Source organism: Microtus oregoni, unplaced genomic scaffold (assembly GCF_018167655.1).
Source record: "Microtus oregoni isolate MIOR12 unplaced genomic scaffold, Mior012 000077F_ref0000221, whole genome shotgun sequence".
In the NCBI taxonomy this organism is placed as follows: Eukaryota; Metazoa; Chordata; class Mammalia; order Rodentia; family Cricetidae; genus Microtus; species Microtus oregoni.
In genome coordinates this window covers 5,702,203-5,725,853 of record NW_024544029.1, presented here as the reverse complement: position 1 = coordinate 5,725,853, position 23,651 = coordinate 5,702,203, and the positions used below count along the sequence as shown (strand labels likewise).

General features: G+C 48.0%; 1 protein-coding gene across 2 annotated transcripts in view; it reads right to left on the bottom strand.

Moving 5' to 3' along the window:
* Positions 1-22,500, bottom strand: part of Lima1 (LIM domain and actin binding 1) — a 114,963-nt gene extending 92,463 nt beyond the window's left edge. Inside the window, exon 1 of one of the 2 annotated variants that reach the window (XM_041642497.1) lies at positions 22,370-22,500. The gene's annotated coding sequence lies outside the window, so the exon portion shown is untranslated. The remainder of the gene's footprint in view (positions 1-22,369) is intronic. The other variant, XM_041642498.1, reaches the window with a different exon arrangement.
* Between the last annotated feature and the right edge of the window lie 1,151 nt (positions 22,501-23,651).

Here is a 23,651-nt window from a genome sequence, read left to right as displayed (position 1 = left end):
GTGGCCCACGCTGGCCTTCGCCTCCTGAGTGTTAGATTACAGACATATTTCACCACCTTGCCAAGCTCAACATAAAGGGTTTGTTTTGTTTTGTTGATGTTTGGTTTTTGAGACAGGGTCTCACTTGCTTGGCCTGGAACTCACTATGTAGGCCAAGCTGGCCTCAAAGTTGCCGGACTCTCTCTGCCTCCTGAGTGCTGTGGCTCTCAATTTAAAAGTTTGTTGTTGTTGTTGTTTTATTGTTTGTTTGTTTGTTTTTTCGAGACAGGGTTTCTCTGTGGTTTTGGAGCCTGTCCTGGAACTAGCTCTTGTAGACCAGGCTGGTCTCGAACTCACAGAGATCCACCTGCCTCTGCCTCCCGAGTGCTGGGATTAAAGGCATGCGCCACCACCGCCTGGCTGTTGTTGTTTTTGTTTTGTTTTGTTTTGTTTTTCCAATACAGGGTTTCTTAGTAGCTATGGAGGAACCAGCCCTGGAACTCACTCTGCAGACCAGGTTGGCCTTGAACTCACAGCACCTGCCTCGCAGGTGCTGGAATTAAAGGTGTGCACCACCACCACCTGGTCATTTGTTTTATTTTAAAATTCTCTCGCCCTCTCGTCTCTCTGTGTGTGTTTGATGGGCGTGCCTATGCTGTGGTACATATCTGGAGGTTCTCCCTCTCCCTCCCTCTCTGTCTCTCTGTGTGTGTTTGATGGGCGTGCCTATGCTGTGGTACATATCTGGAGGCTCTCCCCCACCCTGTGTGTGTGTTTGATGGGTGTGCTTATGCTGTGGCACATATCTGGACGCCAGCTTTTGGGAATGGGTTTTTCTCCTTCTCTCACGAATCCTGATGATGAAATTCAGATCATCCGGCCGGTAGAGCACATGCTCTTACCAGCTGAGCCATCTCGCCAGCATTTATTTTTAAAATGTCATTTATAAATTGTTTATTATCTCTAAAACTTAATTACGCTTTTAAACTGCATGAGGCCTGTCTGAATATCACATGCAGCTCCTCGTACAATTGAACTGCCTCTCCCGGCAGCTGTCCCTTCCCGGTGTCTGATTCTTATCCAGGCCTCATTAATATTCTTTGCGAGCAGACATGGTGCTTGACCGTACAGACAAGAACCTTGTCTCTGAAGACGTCTCTGTTTGTAAAATACCCACATCTTACTGCTCATCAATATCCCTCTTGTGCCCAGCCCAGTGAAGTCTGGCTGGTGCTATGTGTCCTCCCAGCCTTAAGAGGTCACTGTTTGGGGCTGTGCTCCAGGTACTTCAGGCACTCCACTTCCAGGCAGGCTAGCACTTCCCACTCAGGCAGGGGCCATCCAAATATCGTTTGAATATCAGGATCAGCCTTAGAGGCTGCATCTCTCTTTGAGACAGGCTATGAGATCTAGGCTAGCCTCAAACTCTTTTTTTGTTTTTTGGTTTTGTTTTTTTGAGACAGTGTTTCTCTGTGTAGCCCTGACTGTCCTGGAACTAGCTCTGTAGACCAGGCTGGCCTCAAATTCAGAGATCCACCTGCCTCTGCCTCCTGAGTGCTGGGATTAAGGGCGTGCGCCACCATAGCTGCCACTCCTGATTCTCCCTGGTCAGCCTCCCACGTACGGGGATTACAAATGTGCAAGGGTGCTGGGCTAACGCGGTCTCACACAGGAAGCCCAAACAGGATTCTGAAATGGGTTCTCCAGGACTCCAGTGCAAAAGAGATCTGGGATGTAGTCTTGGCTTGCTTCCAAAGTTATTAGCCAGAGCAGGGAGAAAGGCGGGAGGTTCTGGTCATCTACCTAGGAAGACCGTGTCTCCGCCGGGTCATGTAGCTTTGTAAGCTGAGGATGAGTTACCGAATGCTAGCCGGATGCCACATGCTTAACATATACTGGGTCATTATTCTACCTGATCTCATTCATGCAATGCTTATGACATCATGAAGCAAGTATTCTCATCCCATAGAGGAAGAATCAGGTTCAGAGAAGTGCAGTAATTTTCTCAATGTCACAGAGTTTTAGAACGAGGGCCCTGGAGATGTTTTAGCAGTAATACTGCTTCCTGCTAAGCCTGATGACCTGTGTTCAACTCCCTGGAATTCATATGGTGAAACAGAGGAACTGACCCCCCCCCAAGTTGCCTTTCCCCCATAAATAGATACATAAAATTAGAGTAGTAGAACATGGCAGACCTCATAAATCCCACCTGTCACTCCAGTATCATGGGGCTGAGGCAAGAGGATTGTTGGAAGTTCTAGCCAACTGGGCTCTGGAGAGAGACCTTGGCTAAAGCAACAGAAAAGTCAGAACCTAGGTTGAAAACAGCCTGACCAAGTCTTAACTACTAAGGGCTAATGACGTGCTGAGACCACACCCCTGATGTCACAGTATTCTGAGAACCTTCTTCAAGGCTCTCAGGAAATGATAAAGGCCAGAGGCCGTGGCCTGGTCTAAAGTGCTGTTCAGAGCTTCTGTAGGTTCAGGCTGATGAGTGTCTACTTCTGGACCATTAAGAATTCCCTAAGCTTAGTTTCCTAAAGATTTTACTCATTGATAATTAACTGTTTAATAAAAATGGCAGTGGAACTGTAGAGATGGCTCAGAGGTTAAGAGCGCTGGCTGCTCTTCCAGAGGTCCTGAGTTCAATCCCAGCAACCACATGGTGGCTCACGACCATCTGTAATGAGATCTGGTGCCCTCCTCTGGTGTGCAGGGATACATGCAGGCAGGACACTGTATACATAATAAGTAAATAAATCTTTTAAAGTAAAATAAAATAAAAATGGCAGCTGTAGGGCAGTACAAACCACTTGGGGGCTGAGGTGTAGCTGAGATGACTGCGTGCTTGCATGTCACCTCAGGCAAAGACCACAGTTTCCAACATTAGCACTGCTTACAATCAACACGGAAGCACATACCTGCAATCCCAGCACCGAAGGCTCAGAAATGCCAGAGGCCTTTGAGATGGCTGAGTGGGCAATGGTGAGGTGCTTGTGGCCTGGTGAGGCAAGCCTCGCAATTCCCAGAATCCATCTGGGGGGGGGGAAGAACTGACTTCACACAGAATCCATCTGAGGGGGGGGGGAGAATGACTTCACACAGAATCCATCTGAGGGGGGAGAACTGACTTCACACAGAATCCATCTGAGGGTGGGGGGGAGAACTGACTTCACACAGAATCCATCTGAGGGTGGGGGGGGGGGAGAACTGACTTCACACAGAATCCATCTGAGGGTGGGGGGGAGAACTGACTTCACACAGAATCCATCTGAGGGGGGGGAGAACTGACTTCACACAGAATCAATCTGGGGGGGGGAGGGAGAACTGACTTCACACAGAATCTATCTGAGGGGGTTAGAACTGACTTCACACAGAATCCATCTGAGGGTTGGGGGGAGAACTGACTTCACACAGAATCCATCTGAGGGGGGGGGGAGAACTGACTTCACACAGAATCCATCTGAGGGGGGAGAACTGACTTCACACAGAATCCATCTGAGGGGGGAGAACTGACTTCACACAGAATCCATCTGAGGGGGGAGAACTGACTTCACACAGAATCCATCTGAGGGTTGGGGGGAGAACTGACTTCACACAGAATCCATCTGAGGGGGGAGAACTGACTTCACACAGAATCCATCTGAGGGGGGGGAGAACTGACTTCACACAGAATCCATCTGAGGGGGGAGAGAGAGAACTGACTTCACACAGAATCCATCTGAGGGGGGAGAGAACTGACTTCACACAGAATCCATCTGAGGGGGGAGAGAGAGAACTGACTTCACACAGAATCCATCTGAGGGAGAGAGAGAACTGACTTCACACAGAATCCATCTGAGGGTTGGGGGGAGAACTGACTTCACACAGAATCCATCTGAGGGGGGAGAACTGACTTCACACAGAATCCATCTGAGGGGGGGAGAACTGACTTCACACAGAATCCATCTGAGGGGGGAGAGAACTGACTTCACACAGAATCCATCTGAGGGGGGAAAGAACTGACTTCACACAGAATCCATCTGAGGGGGGAGAGAGAGAACTGACTTCACACAGAATCCATCTGAGGGAGAGAGAGAACTGATTTCACACAGAATCCATCTGAGGGTTGGGGGGAGAACTGACTTCACACAGAATCCATCTGAGGGGGGGGAGAACTGACTTCACACAGAATCCATCTGAGGGGGGAGAACTGACTTCACACAGAATCCATCTGAGGGGGGGCGAAGAACTGACTTCACACAGAATCCATCTGAGGAGGGGGGAGGAGAACTGACTTCACACAGAATCCATCTGAGGGGGGGGGGGGAGAACTGACTTCACACAGAATCCATCTGAGGGGGGGGGAGAGAGAACTGACTTCACACAGAATCCATCTGAGGGTGGGGGAGAGAGAACTGACTTCACACAGAATCCATCTGAGCGGGGAGAGAACTGACTTCACACAGAATCCATCTGAGGAGGGGGAGAACTGACTTCACACAGAATCCATCTGAGGGGGGGGAGAACTGACTTCACACAGAATCCATCTGAGGGGGGGGGAGAACTGACTTCACACAGAATCCATCTGAGGGGGGGGGAGAGAGAACTGACTTCACACAGAATCCATCTGAGGGGGGGGAGAACTGACTTCACACAGAATCCATCTGAGGGGGGGGGGAGAACTGACTTCACACAGAATCCATCTGAGGGGGGGGGAGAGAGAACTGACTTCACACAGAATCCATCTGAGGGGGGAGAGAACTGACTTCACACAGAATCCATCTGAGGGGGGGGAGAACTGACTTCACACAGAATCCATCTGAGGGGGGGGGAGAACTGACTTCACACAGAATCCATCTGAGGGGGGAGAACTGACTTCACACAGAATCCATCTGAGGGGGAGAACTGACTTCACACAGAATCCATCTGAGGGGGGGCGAAGAACTGACTTCACACAGAATCCATCTGAGGGTGGGGGAGAGAGAACTGACTTCACACAGAATCCATCTGAGGGGGGGGAGAACTGACTTCACACAGAATCCATCTGAGGGTTGGGGGGAGAACTGACTTCACACAGAATCCATCTGAGGGGGGGGGAAGAACTGACTTCACACAGAATCCATCTGGGGGGGGAGAACTGACTTCACACAGAATCCATCTGAGGGGGAGAACTGACTTCACACAGAATCCATCTGAGGGGGAGAACTGACTTCACACAGAATCCATCCGAGGAGGGGGGAGAATGACTTCACACAGAATCCATCTGAGGAGGGGGGAGGAGAACTGACTTCACACAGAATCCATCTGAGGGGGGGGAAGAACTGACTTCACACAGAATCCATCTGAGGGGGGGGAGAGAGAACTGACTTCACACAGAATCCATCTGAGGGGGGAGAGAACTGACTTCACACAGAATCCATCTGAGGGAGGGGAGAACTGACTTCACACAGAATCCATCTGAGGGGGGAGAGAACTGACTTCACACAGAATCCATCTGAGGGGGGAGAGAGAGAACTGACTTCACACAGAATCCATCTGAGGGGGGGAGAACTGACTTCACACAGAATCCATCTGAGGGGGGGGAGAACTGACTTCACACAGAATCCATCTGAGGGGGGAGAGAACTGACTTCACACAGAATCCATCTGAGGGTGGGGGAGAGAGAACTGACTTCACACAGAATCTATCTGAGGGGGGGAGAACTGACTTCACACAGAATCCATCTCAGGGGGGGGAGAACTGACTTCACACAGAATCCATCTGAGGGGGGAGAGAACTGACTTCACACAGAATCCATCTGAGGGGGGGGAGAGAGAACTGACTTCACACAGAATCCATCTGGGGGGGGGGAGAACTGACTTCACACAGAATCCATCTGAGGGGGGGAGAACTGACTTCACACAGAATCCATCTGAGGTGGGGAGAGAGAACTGACTTCACACAGAATCCATCTGAGGGGGGGGGAGAACTGACTTCACACAGAATCCATCTGAGGGTGGGGGAGAGAGAACTGACTTCACACAGAATCTATCTGAGGGGGGGAGAACTGACTTCACACAGAATCCATCTCAGGGGGGGGGGAGAACTGACTTCACACAGAATCCATCTGAGGGGGGAGAGAACTGACTTCACACAGAATCCATCTGAGGGGGGGGGAGAGAGAACTGACTTCACACAGAATCCATCTGGGGGGGGGAGAACTGACTTCACACAGAATCCATCTGAGGGGGGGAGAACTGACTTCACACAGAATCCATCTGAGGTGGGGAGAGAGAACTGACTTCACACAGAATCCATCTGAGGGGGGGGAGAGAGAACTGACTTCACACAGAATCCATCTGAGGGGGGGAGAACTGACTTCACACAGAATCCATCTGAGGGGGGGGAGAGAGAACTGACTTCACACAGAATCCATCTGAGGGGGGAGAGAACTGACTTCACACAGAATCCATCTGAGGGGGGGGAGAACTGACTTCACACAGAATCCATCTGAAGGTGGGGGGGGAGACCTGACTTCACACAGAATCCATCTGAAGGTGGGGGGGGGAGAACTGACTTCACACAGAATCCATCTGAGGGTGGGAGAACTGACTTCACACAGAATCCATCTGAAGGTGGGGGGGGGAGAACTGACCACACAGAATCCATCTGAAGGTGGGTGGGGGAGAGAGCTGATTTCACAAAGCTGTCCTTTGAGCTCCACACACATGCTGTGGCCTTGCGAATTTGTGCCCCCCCCCCAAATAAATAAACAGAAGTTTAGATCATCTAGCTATCCTAGGCTACATAGTGAGTTTGAGGCAAGCCTGGGCTAGCTACTTGAGAGCTTGTCTCGAAACAACAAAAAATCTAAACAGAAACTCCAAGATACCTAATATCTACTGAGCATTTTTTTAAGGGCAGGTAATTGCTATAGAGCCCTGACTGACCCGGAACTCATTATGTACCCTGGGCCAGCATGGAAGTCAAAGTTCTAATTCTCCAACCTCTGCCTCCTGAGTGGTGAGATTCAGGCTCATACCAACGTGCTTGGCCAGAGTTTTCTGTTTTGTCTTCTTTTTTTAAAAAAATTATTTAACTTTATTTAAAAAGTACATTGGTGTGAGGATGTCAGATCTGGAACTTGAGCTATAGACAGTTGTGAGCACCATGTGGGTGCTGGGAATCGAACCTGGGTCCTCTGGAAGTGCAGCCAGAGCTCTTAACCACTGAGCCATCTCTCCAGCCCCCTTATTGGGCGCGGCTTCACCTTGTACCCTGGCTGTACCTGTGTTCACTGCATAGCCCAGAAGGGTCTTAACTTGTGATCGTCATCCTTTCTTGGGATTACAGGCACATGAAGTTTTAATTTAATTCCACATAAAACCTAAGCAATTCTTATAGTAACACATGCAGAAATATTGTTGAAGTGGATTTAAGTTGCTGAGTAATATGCATAGGAAGAACGTGAGGCTCAGAGAGGTGAAGTCAAATTAACTCCAGGAGGCGAGGCTGGAAACAAGATGGCTGCCAGCACAAATACCACAGAAAAGTGGCCTTGGTATATGGGTCCTACAGGGTCGACTTATCTCTGTTAAATCATCAATAAAAGAGAGGGTCGGGATCGGCATGTAGCTTAGTGATGAGTTCTCTTGCACTTCAGAATCCCGAGGCAGGCCGGGCCAGACGGCTCAGCAGCTAAGGGCGCTTGCCTCCAAGCCTGACAACCTGAGTTCGAGCCCTGGAACCCACGTGGGAGGAGAGAATTCGCATCAAAAGTTGTTCTCTGACTCCACATGTGTCCACACACATATACATGTGAGATAATTTATATTTTTGGTTGTGAGCCCAGCCTTTAACGGCTGAGCCATCCCTCCAGGCCCATGTGAGATAATTTAATGTAAAAAAAGTTTTAAAAAGGAAACCCCGTAACTGCGGTCTCTCCACTTATCTTCTGCAGGCATAAACTGCTATTTACAGCCTTTAAAAGCTTACCATGGCCTAAAATTTGTAGGCCATAGAAGATCACCCAAGAGCCTTTCTAATCTATCCTCTCTTTCAAGGGAACGATTGCCAGCTCTAAGTGAGCTTGCCTCCACTTCTATCCCAAATGACCTAGTTTGTTTGCTATTCTTCTGGCTCCTCCCTGCCTCTCCAGCTCTACTGATAATCAACTCAACGTCAGGGCAAACGACGCTCAGTGGATGGTTTAGTGGGGGTTTACTTGGGGAATATTATTTTAAGGTGCGCTCCTTTTGTGTATGCTGCATTTGTTCAACTCTGTGAATCTGTGGTTCTTTGCCTGTCTAAAACACCTGAGGGTCTAATAAAGAGCTGAACGGCCAATAACAAGGCAGGAGCAAGGATAGGCGGGGCTGGCAGGCAGAGAGAACTGAGGAAAAGAGGAGGAGCTAGGAGAGAAGATGGGGAGGAGGCCCTCAGGGGCCAGCCACCCAGCCAGCAAGGGAGTCAGAGTGAAAGTAAGATGTACAGAAGAAAAGGAAAAAGCCCAGAGGGAAAAGGTAGTCGGGATAATTTAAATTAGAAAAGCTGAAGAGAAACAAGACTAGCTAAGGCAGATCATTCATAACTAAGAACAAGCTTCCGTGTCTGATTTCTTTGGAAGTTGGGTGGTCAGCCCCCAAGAGTCCAAAAGAGTAAAACATCACACAACAGGGCTTTTTAAAAAAACATATAGTAAGAGAAATTGCCAGAAAAATAGATTCTATCAATAATTTCAAATTTAAGATGAAAACGGAAGAAAATGTAGCTGATTCGGATAAGAATGGAAGCCGGCGGTGGCAGTGCACACCTCTAATCCTCTGTCTCCCGAGTGCTGGGATTAAATTCCTGATCCTCTTTTGTCTATATCTCTCAAGTCCTGAAGGCACAGGACTGAGCTACATTTAGCATCAACATCAATGGTTTTCTTTTTAAAGATTTATTTATCAGTTATGTATAGTGTATATACACCTACCTGCATGTATCCCTGCTGTCCAGAAGAGGGCACCAGATCCTATTATTTTAGTTGGTTGTGAGCCACCATGTGGTTGCTGGGAATTGAACTCAGGACCTCAGGAAGAATGGCCAGTGCTCTCAACCTTGGAGCCCTCACTCTAACACCCTAATATCAATGGTTTTTTTTTTAATCTATTTATTTATTATGTATACAATATATGCCTGAAGGCCAGAAGGGGGCACCAGACCTCATTACAGATGGTTGTGAGCCACCATGTGGTTGCTGGGAATTGAACTCAGGACCTTTGGAAGAGCAGGCAATGCTCTTAACCGCTGAGCCATCTCTCCAGCCCCCCTAATATCAATGTTTTAATTGAATTTTAATGTTTGTCTCTTAATGCTGATAGGCATGTCTTTCAGTTGACACGGAGAAGTCAACTTGTGTCTCTGTTTTTATTTATTTAATTTTATTTTTTTCAAGACAGTATCTTTGTGTATCTCTGGCTGTCTCAGAACTCACTCTTTGGACCACACTGGCCTCAAACTCACAGAGATCCGCCTGCCTCTGCGACCCAAGTACTGGGATTAAAGGTCTGTGCCACCACTGCCCAGCCATTGAAAAGTATTTCTAATCAGTCTCATTTCAAGACATAGAGTAAGCAGAAGGAACATAATTTCACCATTCGTGGAGGGGTCTGGACAGAAGAGGCCTGCTGTCCTCCTTCCTACACCCCAGAGGACAGAAGCCTGCTGGTTACTGAGGTGTTTACCAGTTAGATGCCAGGTTTTAAAGGGTAACGGGAGAGCCAGGTGGTAGTGCTGTATACCTTCAATCCCGGCATTCAGGAGGCAAAAATGGGCAGATCTCCAAGTTTGAGGCCAGTAGTGTCTTCAGAGGGAGTTCCAGGACAGAGAAACCCTGTCTCAAAAAACGAAATAAACAAACAAAGGGGGGATGAAAGGGTAACGAGAGCCGAGAGAACCATGTTCTCTAGCCGTGCTCACTCTGCAGACTCCCAGTGGCAGCGGCAGCGAAGCGGGGGCTGGGTCCTGGGATCACCCTGGAAATCTGCACCCCGAGGGAACCGAACCCCAGCTGCCTCCATGCCCAGGCCTTTGTCCTACAGAAACCCTCAGAGATTGCTACCTGATGTGAACCCACACGGAGCTGCTCAGACTGTTGTCCACTGGGAAGATAACAGCACACCTTTGGGGCTGCAGACCCAAACAAGACTTTGTGAAAACGAGAAGTCTTTCTTCAATGCTCATTCACTCAGCAAACATCTACCGAGCTCTCACAATCATTGGGCAGGGTCTGCGGCTAAAAGTTAACAACGATCGATCGATCGATCGATAGGCAAGGTCTCCCTTGTGAGACGTCCATTCTGTTGGGGAACTGGAACAAATAAAGGATGTGATTGGTGCAGGAAAGCACAAGAGGAACCCGGGTAGAGATGGCAAGGGGGCAGTCGCTTCGGAGTGGCTCGGGAAAGTCTCCCAATGACTGACGTTTGACGGGAATGCAGAATGAGGGGGAGGATACAGGCAGCCAGCCAGGGGAAGAGGTGATGAGAATGTTCCGGGCAAAGGAAAGAACAAACGCAAAGGCCCTGGGGCAGGAGTGGATCTGCTGGGGAGTGAGTGGGGATGGAGTGCGAGACAATGGCAGCCGGATTAAACACGGACTCACAGGCAGCTGGAAAGGACTTTAATTGCTATATAACACTGTGGACGCAAGATCAGATATATTTCATATACGATGAGGATTTGATTGCTATATGCATTATAGACACAGTGATAGAGACTCCTGCACATAGTGCTTGTAATCTTACAAGGAAGCAATAATCCAGCAAGTATAGAGGCAAGAAATAAAATAAAAATGCAATAAATGAAGGCTGGAGAGGGAGCCACTGATTTCAAAGCTCAATACCAGAATACGCTTTTCCTGTATTTTAAGAGGTCACATCTAATTTGGGTTCTTAAGAAACAGGGGTTCATCAGGAATGGGGTGGGGGTTAGTTGGAGGCTGTGGGAACTGCCTGAGCAAAGGCTCGGAGGCAGGAAGAGAACCGGGCGGGTCCAGGAAACAGTGAATCACTTCTGCTGCGGTGCCAGGAGGGAGGGTAGTGTCGAGAGATAAGCCTGGAAAAATATGTGGGGGCATCTTGAAGGATGCACACTGAAATTTAGAGCATTCCTTGGGTACTGGCTCCCTGAAGCGTGTACGCGGCTCCTCAGGCGCAGTTAAGTTTCACACTCCCATCTCGGTCCCCAGAGAGGACAGGTGGCACTGGGCAGTCTACCTTCCCCCACGCCCAGGCAGCTTGCGAGCGGGTAAGCTGGGGAACCCGTACTTTGAAAATCCAAGCTCTTGACCTTCTGTTTGTTGTTATGACAGCTCTGCTGGTCCCAAAGTCTGAAGCCAGCTCCAAGGATTATTCAATGGTGTTGGCAAAAAATCAATCATCAATCAATCATCAATCAATCAATCAATCAACCTGTTAAGAGACTGATGAATGCCATGATCACTGCTGGGCTACACACTGGGGACAATGGGATACACAGTAAGATCTTGTCTGAGGAAAACCAACTTGGGGGCTGAAGAGATGGCTCAGTGGTTAGAGCACATGTTGCTCTCGCAGAGGACCAGAATTCAGTTCCCAGCACCAACACTAGGTAGGCAGCTCTCAACTGTCTGGAACTCCAGCTTCAGGTAGCTGACACCTCTCACACTTCCTAGGGCACATTCACAGACACACATATATTCACATAAAAAAAATAAAAACCTAAGACCGGAGAGATGGCTCAGCGGAAGAAAGTGCCTGCCACACAGGCCTGATCGAATCCCAGAATCCCAAAGTAGAAGAGAACTGACTTTTGAAAGCAGTCCTCTGACCTCCACGCACCGTAGGACACTTGTGCACATACACAAACGACAAAACAAAATGGACTCTCAAAAATTAAAATTAAAGGGGAAAGATTTAAATTAAAATTAAGAGGGAAATAAAAATGAATCCTATCCTTTTTAAGTGTCTACTTTATATTTTGAGATAAGTTCTTCTTACGACCCTGACTGTCCTTGGACGCAGGAACCCCTTCTCCTTAGTCAGACACAGTGTTTCAGGCAAAAACAAGCAGGCTGAGCTCAAGAGTAAGCATTCTAAAAATGAGCTTCTCCAAATCCCAAAGAAAATACTAAGAACGGCAGATCTTGTCTAATAGCTTGACATGGCAGATAAATCCTCTTTTGAGGGTGAGACCTAGTTCGGAGCCGCCAGCCATGACAGGATTTGTGCGCTAAGCCAGCAGGCTTCTTCTAACTTAGTTTATGAGGTTCCTGAGGCTCGGTCTAGGGGAGTACCTAAGGAGCTGCACCCATTTTTATTTTAACTTCTATCGTCCTGAGAATTAAAGGGCTACAATGCTTATCTCAGGGTTCCATTGCCAGTCCAGTGGGAACGGCCTTTACTGCCGCTGATCTTAGGAAGCCGGGTAGCAATGGGGCCAGAAGTAACTTCAGAGCGGCTTGGTAACCACAGCTCTACAGAGTGGACTTTGGGATCAAGAGCCCAACCCTTCTGTCCCACAGAGACTCTGAGTCAATGAGTGACTTGTCCAAGCTCCCCTACCTGGCTGTGACAATACTTGGCTGGGCTTCCTAAGAATCTTTCCTCGGGGTAGTGCCACTTCATGGATCAGCAGTTCTGCCCCCATAGAACAAGTATTATACCACAACTTTAGCTAACCCTGCCACCTTCCTTCCTTCCTTCCTTCCTTCCTTCCTTCCTTCCTTCCTTGTCTGTTTTTGAGAAGGGTTTCTCCATGTAGCCCTGGCTGTCGTGGAAGACCAGGCTGGCCTCAGACTCGGCGAGATCCACCTGCCTCTACTTCCAAGTGCGGCCCTGGCCACTTGCCACTTTTTAAGCCACTCGTTCACTCTGGTTGGAAAGTCCATCTTTTTCCCCAAGACCTCAACATTCCAAATAAACGAAAGCAAACAAAAGACCAAATAAAAGCTGGGCGGTGGTGATGCACACCTTTAATCCCAGCACTCTGGAGGCAGAGGCAGAGGTAAGACAATCTCTGTGAGTTTGAGGTCAATCTGGTCTGCAAAGCGAGTTCTCAGGACAACACAGAGAAACCCTCTCAAAAAAAAAAAAAGAGGTTGACCAAAAGGCAAGTCATTGGAAATCAAATGGAAATGTGCGTGACAAACGTCCAGCCTGACAAGAAACTAAGGAACACAAACAGGCCAGGATGATAGAGCCTGGGGCCCCAGCAGCCAAGGCCACTCCATTCAAGGCTAGCCTGCGCTACAGAGTGGGAACAATAACAAAAAGTGAGTAAATAAATACAAATTAAGCTAACTGTGCTTATCAGATCAGAAAACCTCAGAGTAACTTTCAACCAGTGTTTCCAAAGATGCAAACGCTGGGCACTCACACCCCAGCAGAAAACAATGCTTATTAATCTTTATGCAAAGCAGTTTAAAACATGCAACCTCCCTGAAAACTGGGTAAGGAATATCTTGGTGGGGGTGGGTGCTGGGAGTGAGACCTACCATGCCACAAATGCTAGGCAAAGGCTGACCACTGAGCCCGACTCCCAGACCAGTGGCCCCTCTGCACAGTCCTGGTTGGCCTTGAACTTTGGAGTGCTGGGATTAAAGCCGGGCACCACCATTCCTGACTTCCTTTCAGTTTCTACAAAAAAAATGTATTAATGTGCGTGTGTGTACACATGAGTGTGGATGGATGAGTCATGTCATGGCACATGTGTGGAGGTCAGAGGTGATGTGGGTGCAGGCAAGTGTGTTCCAGCAGGAGTCAGTTCCATCCCTGTCTGCCCATGCCGCCCCCCCCAGCATCAGGTCATCCCTGTCTGCCCGCGGCCCACCCCCCCCAGCATCAGGTCATCCCTGTCCGCCTGCGCACCCCCCAGCATCAGGACTGAGCTTGCTAGTTTCTAGTTTTATGTCAGCCTGACACAAGCTAGAGTCAGCAGAGAGCTTCATTTGAGAAAAACGGAAAAAAAAAAAAAAAAAAAAAAAAACCGCCTCCTTAAGATCAGGCTGTAGGCAAGCCTGTAGGGCATGTTCTTAATAAGTGATTGACGTAGATGGAAGGCCCAGCCCATTGTGGGCAGAGCCACCTCTGAACTGGTGGTCCTGCAGTCTATAAGCAGGCCGAAGACAGGCAATGGTGGTATATATCTTTAATTCCAGCACTTGGAAGGCAGAGGGAGGCAGATCTCTGTGAGTTCAAGGTCAGCCTGGTCTACAGAGTGAGTTTCAGGACATCTGGGGCTACACAGAGAAACTCTGTCTTGAAAAACCAAAATAAATAAATAGGAAGGAAGGAAGGAAGAAGCAGGCTGAGCAAGCCGTGGAGAGCAAGCCAGTAAGCAGTACCACTCCATGGCTCCTGCATCAGCTCTTGCCTCCAGGTTCCTGCCCTGTTTGAGTTCCTGTCCTGACTTTCTTCAGTGATGGGCTAAGATATGGAGGTGTAACCCAAATAAACCCTTTCCTCCCCAGCTTGCCTTTAGGTCATGGTGCTTCATCACAGCAACAGTGACCCTAACTGAAGCAAGCTTGAATAGAAAAAGCACTTTTACCTGCTCAGCTATGTCACCAGCTCTGTTTCCTTATCATCCTGAGACTTCTTCTCAACTGCCCAGGCTGGCCTTGTATCACTTTGTGGCTCAGGATGACGTTGAACTTGCAATCCTCTTGCCTCAGTGTCTAGAGGAGTTGGGAGTACAAATCCACACCACCAAAGCCTAGCTTGGCACAGGGCTGAAGTACACCTTGGGAAGTGGGGGCATGAGAATCAGGAGTTCAAAGCCAGCCTGGCTACACAAGGCCCTGGCTCAAAAAAAAATCTTATTTTTTTAATTGTTAGTATTATTATCTTCTGCTGCTAAGTGGCAGCAAGGAAGACAGTGGCAGGGCACTAGAGAAAAATCATAGGATATTTATTATGTCTGGACAGACAGGTTCAAATTTCAGACTTTTAAGGATATATGGGGACAGGGTGCAGCTGCCTAGCATGCTCAAGACCCTAGTCCTGAGCCCCAGCATTTCCTTACACAGGAAAAGTTTATGGAACTACAAAACAAAAGCATCTCAATATCTCAATATCATTAGTTTATCAGTAAAGAAATGAAACAAAATTGGCGATCCTTCTGTGTACAAAACAGAGTGTGTTTGAGGGACTATAAAATGTCCATACCATGAGCCGTGTTACAAAATACGTAAACACTCTACACTTACTATCAGAAGTATATTTGTATATTTGCTGCTTCTGGTTCTTTTTTTTTCCTTTTTTTTTTTTTTTTTTTTTTTGGCTTTTCAAGACAGGGTTTCTCTGTTGCTTTGGAGCCTGTCCTGGAGCTAGCCCTGTAGACCAGGCTGGTCTTGAACTCACAGAGATCCGCCTGCCTCTGCCTCCCAAGTGCTGGGATTAAAGGCGTGTGCCACTTCCGCCTGGCCTGTTTTTCTTTTTCATAGTGAAAGTGTATCGTACTTCCCAGGTTGGCCTCAAACTCTGACGCGTAGCCAAGGATGGCCTTGAATTTCTGTCCACCCTCCACCCTGTGTTGCTAGGATTGCAGCCATATACTACCATGCCAGCTTTTAGTTTTAGGTTCTTTTTAAAAAATATTTACTAACCCATGTATCCGCAAATAAAACAATGCATGTATACCACACCTAATAACCACTTAGACACTGGTCATCCACAGGGATATGGACTTGAACTATATAGCATCACTGAGCTGCAGGGTGCCTGACTTAGATGATGCAGATGCTCCACCACGGGGGGAGGGGCTGCTCTGAAGCTACGCCAACAATGTATTGTTAGTACAAAACTATCTTTGTTTACTCTAAACTTACAATCCACGTGAGCACGTGGAAACATGGGGCCTTCTCAAGGGGAAGATTCTTACTATAATCAATAGTTTGACCTATACAGTTGGAGAAGCAGTTCAAATGAGTTCTCTTTCTTCGTGCTCTGAGTGAATCTTTCTGAACTGACTGTTTTCTAAACCTCGTGTTGGTACAGGCTGGAGACGTAGGCAGCTATCACCAACCAGGGAGCTGAGTCCAAGAAGGCGCTTCCAAGAGTCTTGGGATTTTCACCTTGGGAGAAGCAGTGCACCTTTACATATGTAACCCCCATCCCACCCTGCACACGTAACCCCCATCCCACGCTGCACACGTAACCCCCGTCCCACGCTGCACACGTAACCCCCGTCCCACACTACACATGTAACACCTGTCCAACACTACACACGTAACCCCCGTCCCACGCTGCACACGTAACCCCCGTCCCACGCTGCACACGTAACCCCCGTCCCACGCTGCACACGTAACCCCCGTCCCACACTACACATGTAACACCCGTCCAACACTACACACGTAACCCCCGTCCCACACTACACATGTAACACCCGTCCAACACTACACATGTAACCCCCGTCCCACGTTGCACACGTAACCCCCGTCCCACGCTGCACATGTAACACCAGTCCCACACTATACATATAACACCCGTTTCACACTACTCACTACACATGTATCACCCGTCCTTCACTACACACGTAACACCCGTTTCACACTACACACGTAACACCCGTCCCACACTACCTGACCAAAAGGCTGCAAGTGAGGTACATGTTATTTTTACATAGCACATACAACTCATACCTTTTAAAAATGTATGTCTGTGCAGTGTGGGGAAGGGATCACAGGGCACTGTGGAGTAGAGGACACCTTTAAGAAAGCAGTTCTCAAGGGAGTGGATAAAAATATATAGCACAATAAAAACAATTTAAAAAGGAACCTAAAAAAAAAGAAAGAAAAAGGCAGGCAGCTCCCTCTGCCCACCACCTGCCCTGCGGAGGGCACCGTAGCCACACAGCACCACGCCCAGCTTTACTGTTCGGTTCTATTTAAAATTTTTATTTTTATTTTATGTGTGCAAGTGTTCTGTTTGCATGTAAGTGCACCACATGTGTGTCTGGCGCCCACACAGGCAGAATGAGATGAGGAAGGCCCTGGGACTGGAGCTAGAGACATTGTGAACTGCCTTGTGGGTGCGAGGGGGGAAGCAGCTTCTCTGCCTAAGTACTCTTAATAGTCTGGTTCTTTTCAGACAGGTCTCTCCTGGAGCACAGGCTGGTCCTGAACTCACTGTATAGCTCAGGCTCGCCTCTAACTCCTAGCAGTCTTCCTGCCTTTGCTCTCCAATTATGATGATAGTCTCGCATCCCAGGCAAAAGACAGGACGATCATGGGTTCCAGGCCAACCTGCAAGATACAGCAGGCTCCTGACTCAGTGGTTCCCAACCTTCCTAACGCTGTGACCCTTTAATGCAATTCCTGATGGTGTGCTAACCCCAACCATAAAATTTTCATTGCTACTTCATAATTGTAATTTTATTAATGCCATGAATTGTAATGTAAATATCTGATATGTGGGATATTTGATAATGTGACTCCTGTGAAGGTCATTGAACCTGCAAAGAGGTTATGACCCACAGATCGAGGACCACTGTTTAATCCCAGCACAGGGAGGCAGAGGCAGGAGGACTACTAGGTTCAAGTACAACCTGGTCTTCATAGTGAGTCCCAGGCTAGTAAGGACTACACAGTGAGAGACTGTCTCAGGAAACAAACGAATTTGAGAAGAAAATCAAAAGGATGTAAATTTCATGCTATTGTACTAATGTCCTACAAGTGAACATGCGCAGTTACTGAAAAATCACTAATTAGCTCTTATCTTTGTGTGTGTGTGTGTCTATGGAGCTCAAGCATTTGTGCAGACGCCTCTAGAAGAGGCCTCAGGGCCTCTGGAGCTGGAGTTTCAGAGGCTTGGGAGACATGCAGTGTGGATGCTAGGAACAGAGCAGCCCCTAAAACGTTTAAGTGACAAGAGGTCACCTGACAGGCTGGCTAATGAGAGCGTGTGGGTCAGACCACCTTCTTCAGTGAAAAGAAGTCTTCACTCAAGCGATCATCTGAGCCTCGGAGCTGGAGAGAAGGCTCAGTGGTGAAGAGTACTTTAGCTCTTACGGAGGACCCAAGATCAGTTCCCAGTGCCCACATCAGGCAACTTGAAACCTCTAATTCCAGATCCAGGGCGATCTGATGCTCTGGCCTCTGTGAGCACCTGAACTTGCGAGCAGACTCCCCCTGCCCACACACACATAGGTAAAGATGATAACTCTGTGGGCACCTGAACTTGCGAGCAGACTCCCTCTGCCCACACACACATAAGTAAAGATGATAATAAACCTTTAAAATACATTTGAGTCTCCATCCAGCCACAGAATAAACACATCAGAACGATTCTGCCGAAAGTGCCGTTTACCAAGAACCTCGACTTCCTAACAATAGAGCGGAAACTACTTAAAAGCCACTGATTTGTTCCTAAACACCTGGAGAGTCTGTGTTAAGGGACTGAACCACATCATGAGGTCACTGTGCACAGTCTACAATGGGGTGCTTTATCTTCCTGTAAAAAGCACAGTTAAAGAACAGAGCAACCTTCTAAAAACTAGTCTCTTCTTGCACAAATTATCTTAGGGACAAAGTTAAGCATTTTCTGTCTGTAGAACAAGCAAATTTCATTTAAGTGAACGTCGTCTCTCTGGTAGAAATACGCAGTGAGGAAAGCGTGGGAACTGGTGCCCAGGATGATGGCTCGGCAGGGAAGAGCACCTGATAACCAGAGTTCAATCCTCAGGACCTGCACCGTGGAAGAGACAGCGGATTCCTGCAAGCTGTCATCTCATACCCCAGGCATGCCATGGCACACATGTGCCCATACAAGCACATGTGCACACACACCCCACACACATCACACACATGTACACACATGCACCACACGCACACCCCACACACACATACTATGCACACACACACACCACACATATACTACATGCACATGCGCACACACACACACCACATACACACACACACACACACCACACATAAATAAACGTAATTTAAAATTAAAACAAAAGGAAATTAATTTCACTTTCAACTTAAATAATGACTTTTTTTTCTCTAGTTTGTGGTACAGTAGTGATTCATAGTGAAGATGCCTCGTGATCTCCCTCACTCAACAATTCTATGTGTGTGTATGTTTCATAAACCTTTGGCACAGAATTTTAAAGTTAACTATACCTGATTATAGTTGATTGGTGAAACCCTCAGAAAAATTAAAATTAGCTAGGCAGTGGTGGTGCATGCCTTAATCCCAGCACTCAGGAGGCTGAGGCAGGTGGATCTCTGTGAGTTCTAGACCAGCCTGGGCTACAGAGCAAGTTCCAGGACAGGCTCCAAAGCTACACAGAGAAATCCTATCTCAAAAACGCTAAAATAAATAAAGAAAAAAGAAAAATTAAAATTATATTTGAAAACATTCTAATAAACATTTGTAGATATTCAAATACATAATGCATGCAAATAAACCTGATGCTTTTATAAAACTTTCTATCAGAAAACACCTTCTAGGGAGCAAAGGAGATGAGACAGCAGGGTCAAAGAAACAGTCCCATTAAGTGCCACGGCTCAAATCGCCAAATGAAGCAACTAGCACACACGCTGACAAACAGACCTATAGGAGGGCACCACATCATGGCCATCCTTTGTATGTTACGGTACTGTTAAACGGTTGGGAAATTAATAAAAGCCTGTAGTCATATCTGGGAAGGTATGTAGGCGGTACACACCTACAATGCCAACACATGGAGGATGGAGGCAGGAAATTCAAGAGGTCAAGTCTAGCCTCTGAGGCTACATAGCAATCAGAAGCTAGCCTGAGCTTCATGGGACATAGTCTCCAAAAAACTCAAAACAACAACAAAAAGCCTGCAGTCAAATGAAACATTTTCTTCTTTCTAAAAATATTCTTTTATGTGCATTGGTGTTTTGCCTGCATGTGTGTCAGTGTGAAGGCACCAGACTCCCTGGAACTTACAGACAGTTGTGAGCTGCCATGTGGGTAGTGGGAATTGAACCCGGGTCCTCTGGAAGTGCTCATAACTGCGGAGCCGTCTCTCCAATCCCAAATGAAGAGTTTTCAAAGCCCTGCCGTAAACTTCAGATATCAGATCATCAAACTCTAAAGAGCCCTCAAAGGCTCCACTCTTCCCTCAGCTGGCCTAAGACAAGATCTCCTTCATATTCTGTGTGTGCATGTGCTGGGGATGGAACACAGGCTCTCACACACACTAACCTCACGCTACCACCGAGCTACACCCAGAGTCGAGCATTTAAAGGGCACCTAAGCAGTGAAGAGTGTCTCCGTTGCTAATAGAATTGTTTTCACTTCTGAAGCTTTCTCTTCCTAGAATTATTAGGTTGAAACTTGGCTCCACCTTTAACTAGAGTCAGGAACAAAGCCTGAATGTATCAAGTTAAACAAAGTCATACAATGAGGTAATTTTTACAAAATGGCCCTGCTTTGCTAACCATGCCAACACACGGTCTCAGCCCAGAGACTCCACGGGTCAGGGACTACCTGATAACAGTACTTTCTTCACCCAACAGCTCCACCAGCTATATACTGAATTTCCGGAGAACTGAACAGACTCCAATCCCATTTTCAAAAGCCGTAGAGTTGACTGATATGAGTGGTAAAATAGCAGTCGGGAACGCTTCTCTTGTATGCACGTTCTCAGGGTTTGGGAATGGGGGGCAGAGAGAGAAGAAATACCAAAACAATATCGGCAAAAGATTTCACCAATATGGTAAGATGTATCAGTGGCGTGTCTAACTCATTTAATTGTAGGCTCTTTTAGGGTAGGGGCTTTGGAACTTCGAATCTACAGAAAAGCTTTCATAAAATTCATTGAAAAAGGGTTTTGTTCCCCCCAAAATTCCTAACATAATTTAGCACCATATTATGTTATTCTAGCAATGCAAAGGTATGTGTGTGCAGACCTTTAAAAAGAGGCCGACAAGATGGCTCATCGTGTAAAAGGTGCTTGCCACAAAGCCTAACACCTTGAGTTTAAGCCCTGAACCCACATGGTGGAAGGAAAGAGCAGACCCCCAGTTGTCCTCTGACCTACACACAACACAAATGCCATGGCACATACACAATAAATAAATGTAAAATGGTAAAAGAAAGGAAGAAAAAAAAAAACCATTGCAGGCTGGCAAGACAGCTCAACAGGTGAAAACATTTCCTGCACAAGTCTGAGGACCCGAGTTTGATCCTCCAACCCGAACGAAGAGAACCAACTCCTATAAGCTGTGACCTCCACAGGCCCACATGGCATGCTGTGCTGGTATTCATACACACACACACACACACACACACACACACACACACATATCCCACACACAAACGGCACATATTTATACGGTCAGGGATGGTGGAACAGCAGGCCTTCAACCTTAGCATTTAGCATTTGAGAAGCAGAGGCAGCCACATCTTGGTCGGCCTGGTCTATCTATACAGCCAGTTCCAGGCCAAGCAGGAACTTTTTAAAGGAGGAGGAGTCGTTTTTTGAAAAAAATGAAACAAAACAAAACCCTCTTCTGCCAACTTTCTAGCGTTTTGAAGATTGTCCAAACAAGATCACACTTCATCCATAGAACTCGGAAAGACCAGTAGTAGATGCAACTGGAATTATGTATACTGCACCAGAAACTATGTAGATAAAAAGTAGTCAGTCCACTTACCCACTCAGGTGCAAAAGACGATCTCTCCTCCAAGGAGCACTTGTCCTAAAAACCGATAACCCCAGAGCCTTTGGCTAACTTGTAAAGTCAACAGAACCATTGGATTAGGCAGATTTTTTGAAAGATGGAATTAGTTGCAAGACAATAGTAGGTCGGTATCTCTCACCAGGATCAGCTAAACTCATTGTTGGGAGCACCAATAAGGAGGCTAGGACGGGTGCCAGATGGTTCGCTCCTAGCACCCACAACTTCAAGCTTTAGTGTGTGTGGCCAGAGGTGTACAGTTACCTAATATTAACACGTAAGGATGTGAGTGAGCAACGGGTCCCAGCTCAAGTACATGAGAGCGATTTGAAAAGGAAAGCAATGAGGGTCTCCTATGTTCTCCACACTTCTCGGAATGGTATTAAGCCTTAATCAGAGTTCATCTGGAGGAATGGAAGGGAGAAAAACTGGAGAGGGAACGGCTGCATGGAAGAAGGAAAGAGTTGCCGGATTATCTCCCCGAGAAAGAGTTTTGACTTTTGATGAACTGCCACTTTCTCTCCATCCCGTGGGAGACCATGGGCCGGGGCAGCGAAGGCTCAAGCCCGCGCACTTCCCAAAAGGGCGAGCGGAGGGTGGGGGGCTCCTCCATTGCCGACCCCAAGGGGAGAGGTTCCCGCTCCTGCTACATACAGTCCGCCTCAAAGGCGCGGAGAGAACGCGGAGCGCAGCCCGAGACTCCGAGCATACCCAGGCTCCGGGGATGACGGGAGAGGAGGCTCTTACCAGACCAGAAAGCCGTCGGCGCTCGGCGTTGCACGGTCACGGTCCCTGCGCTCTACCCAGCGCACCTGTCGGGTCTGGGCTGCGGTACCTACGGCTCTGCGGCCCCGCCCAGGTCCGGCTCAGAACTCCGCCCGGCCCCGCCCCCGGCTGCGGCGCCGCGTACGCCTCCCGCCTCCCGAGCGGCCGTGGGGCCTGCGTGCTCGCTCCTGGCGTTGCGACTCGTGAGCGCTAGCGTCGCCCTAGCTGCGGTTTGAAGTTGCGGGAGGCGTGGCTCCTGTGTCTGCCTCCAACCCTGTCGTCGCCTCTCTGGCTCACTCTAACTCTCTCTGACTAGGGATTGCAGCAATTTGATTTAAGAATCACCCAGAAGTGTGGTCTAAGTTCAACTGCAGGGAAGTTCCTGGTGCTGTCAGGGTGAGTTCTATGCAGAGCCGTGGCCTGTGTAAAAAGCAGGGAGCGAATGAGGCCTGGCTTGGGCTAGCATTAGGCCATCTCAATTTAGTGGACCTGAGTTTCCTCATGGAGAGAAATGGCTGGAGAAGAGAGGAGGTGGTGTCCAAATTCTCCAGGAGCTGCTGTGGTTTGTTTTTTGCAACAACTGGAAGTTTTCCCTTGTTTTTTGAGACATGGGTGGCGGGTGGGGAGTCATCTGAAGACCACTTTGAGCTGTGGCTCATAGTTGGCTGTAACTTCTGCTCCTGGGGAGCTGACACCATCTTCACGCTCTACGAGCTCCTGCTCACCTCTCCCCGCCCCCCTACACACACACACACACACACACACACACGCGCGCGCGCGCGCGCGCCCGCGTAAGAAAAGGGCAATAGCAAGCATCCTAGAAGGCTCGGCCTTCTCACAGTCTCTGCAAGACCCGCCTCTGTTCCTGCACTTGGGCCATGAGGAGCTGTGGAGATTCTGAGGAGCCGTATCGTTTGGCCATCACGCCCTCAGATTCTTTCTCAAGCTCCATTCCTCTGCGTGATGCCCTTTGACAGTACCTTTTCCCAAGTAAAGTATCAAATGAAAGAACTTCCGAAGCATTTCATGTAAGTATTGATAAGTGTGATAAGGGCTAGTGGTAGAAAGATTTGGTTAAAAGTCCTAAAGACAAAGGGCATGATGGCACGTGACCTTCATCCTGGCGCCCAGAAGTCTGAAATAGGATGGTTGTCTGGGCCGCCTGTGTTGCAGAGCGAGGATGTCTAGCAACAGAAAGTAGTTGATGACTATGCATTAAGGAAGTGAACACCTTCCAGCAACAGAATAGCCTCTTCATTGGGAT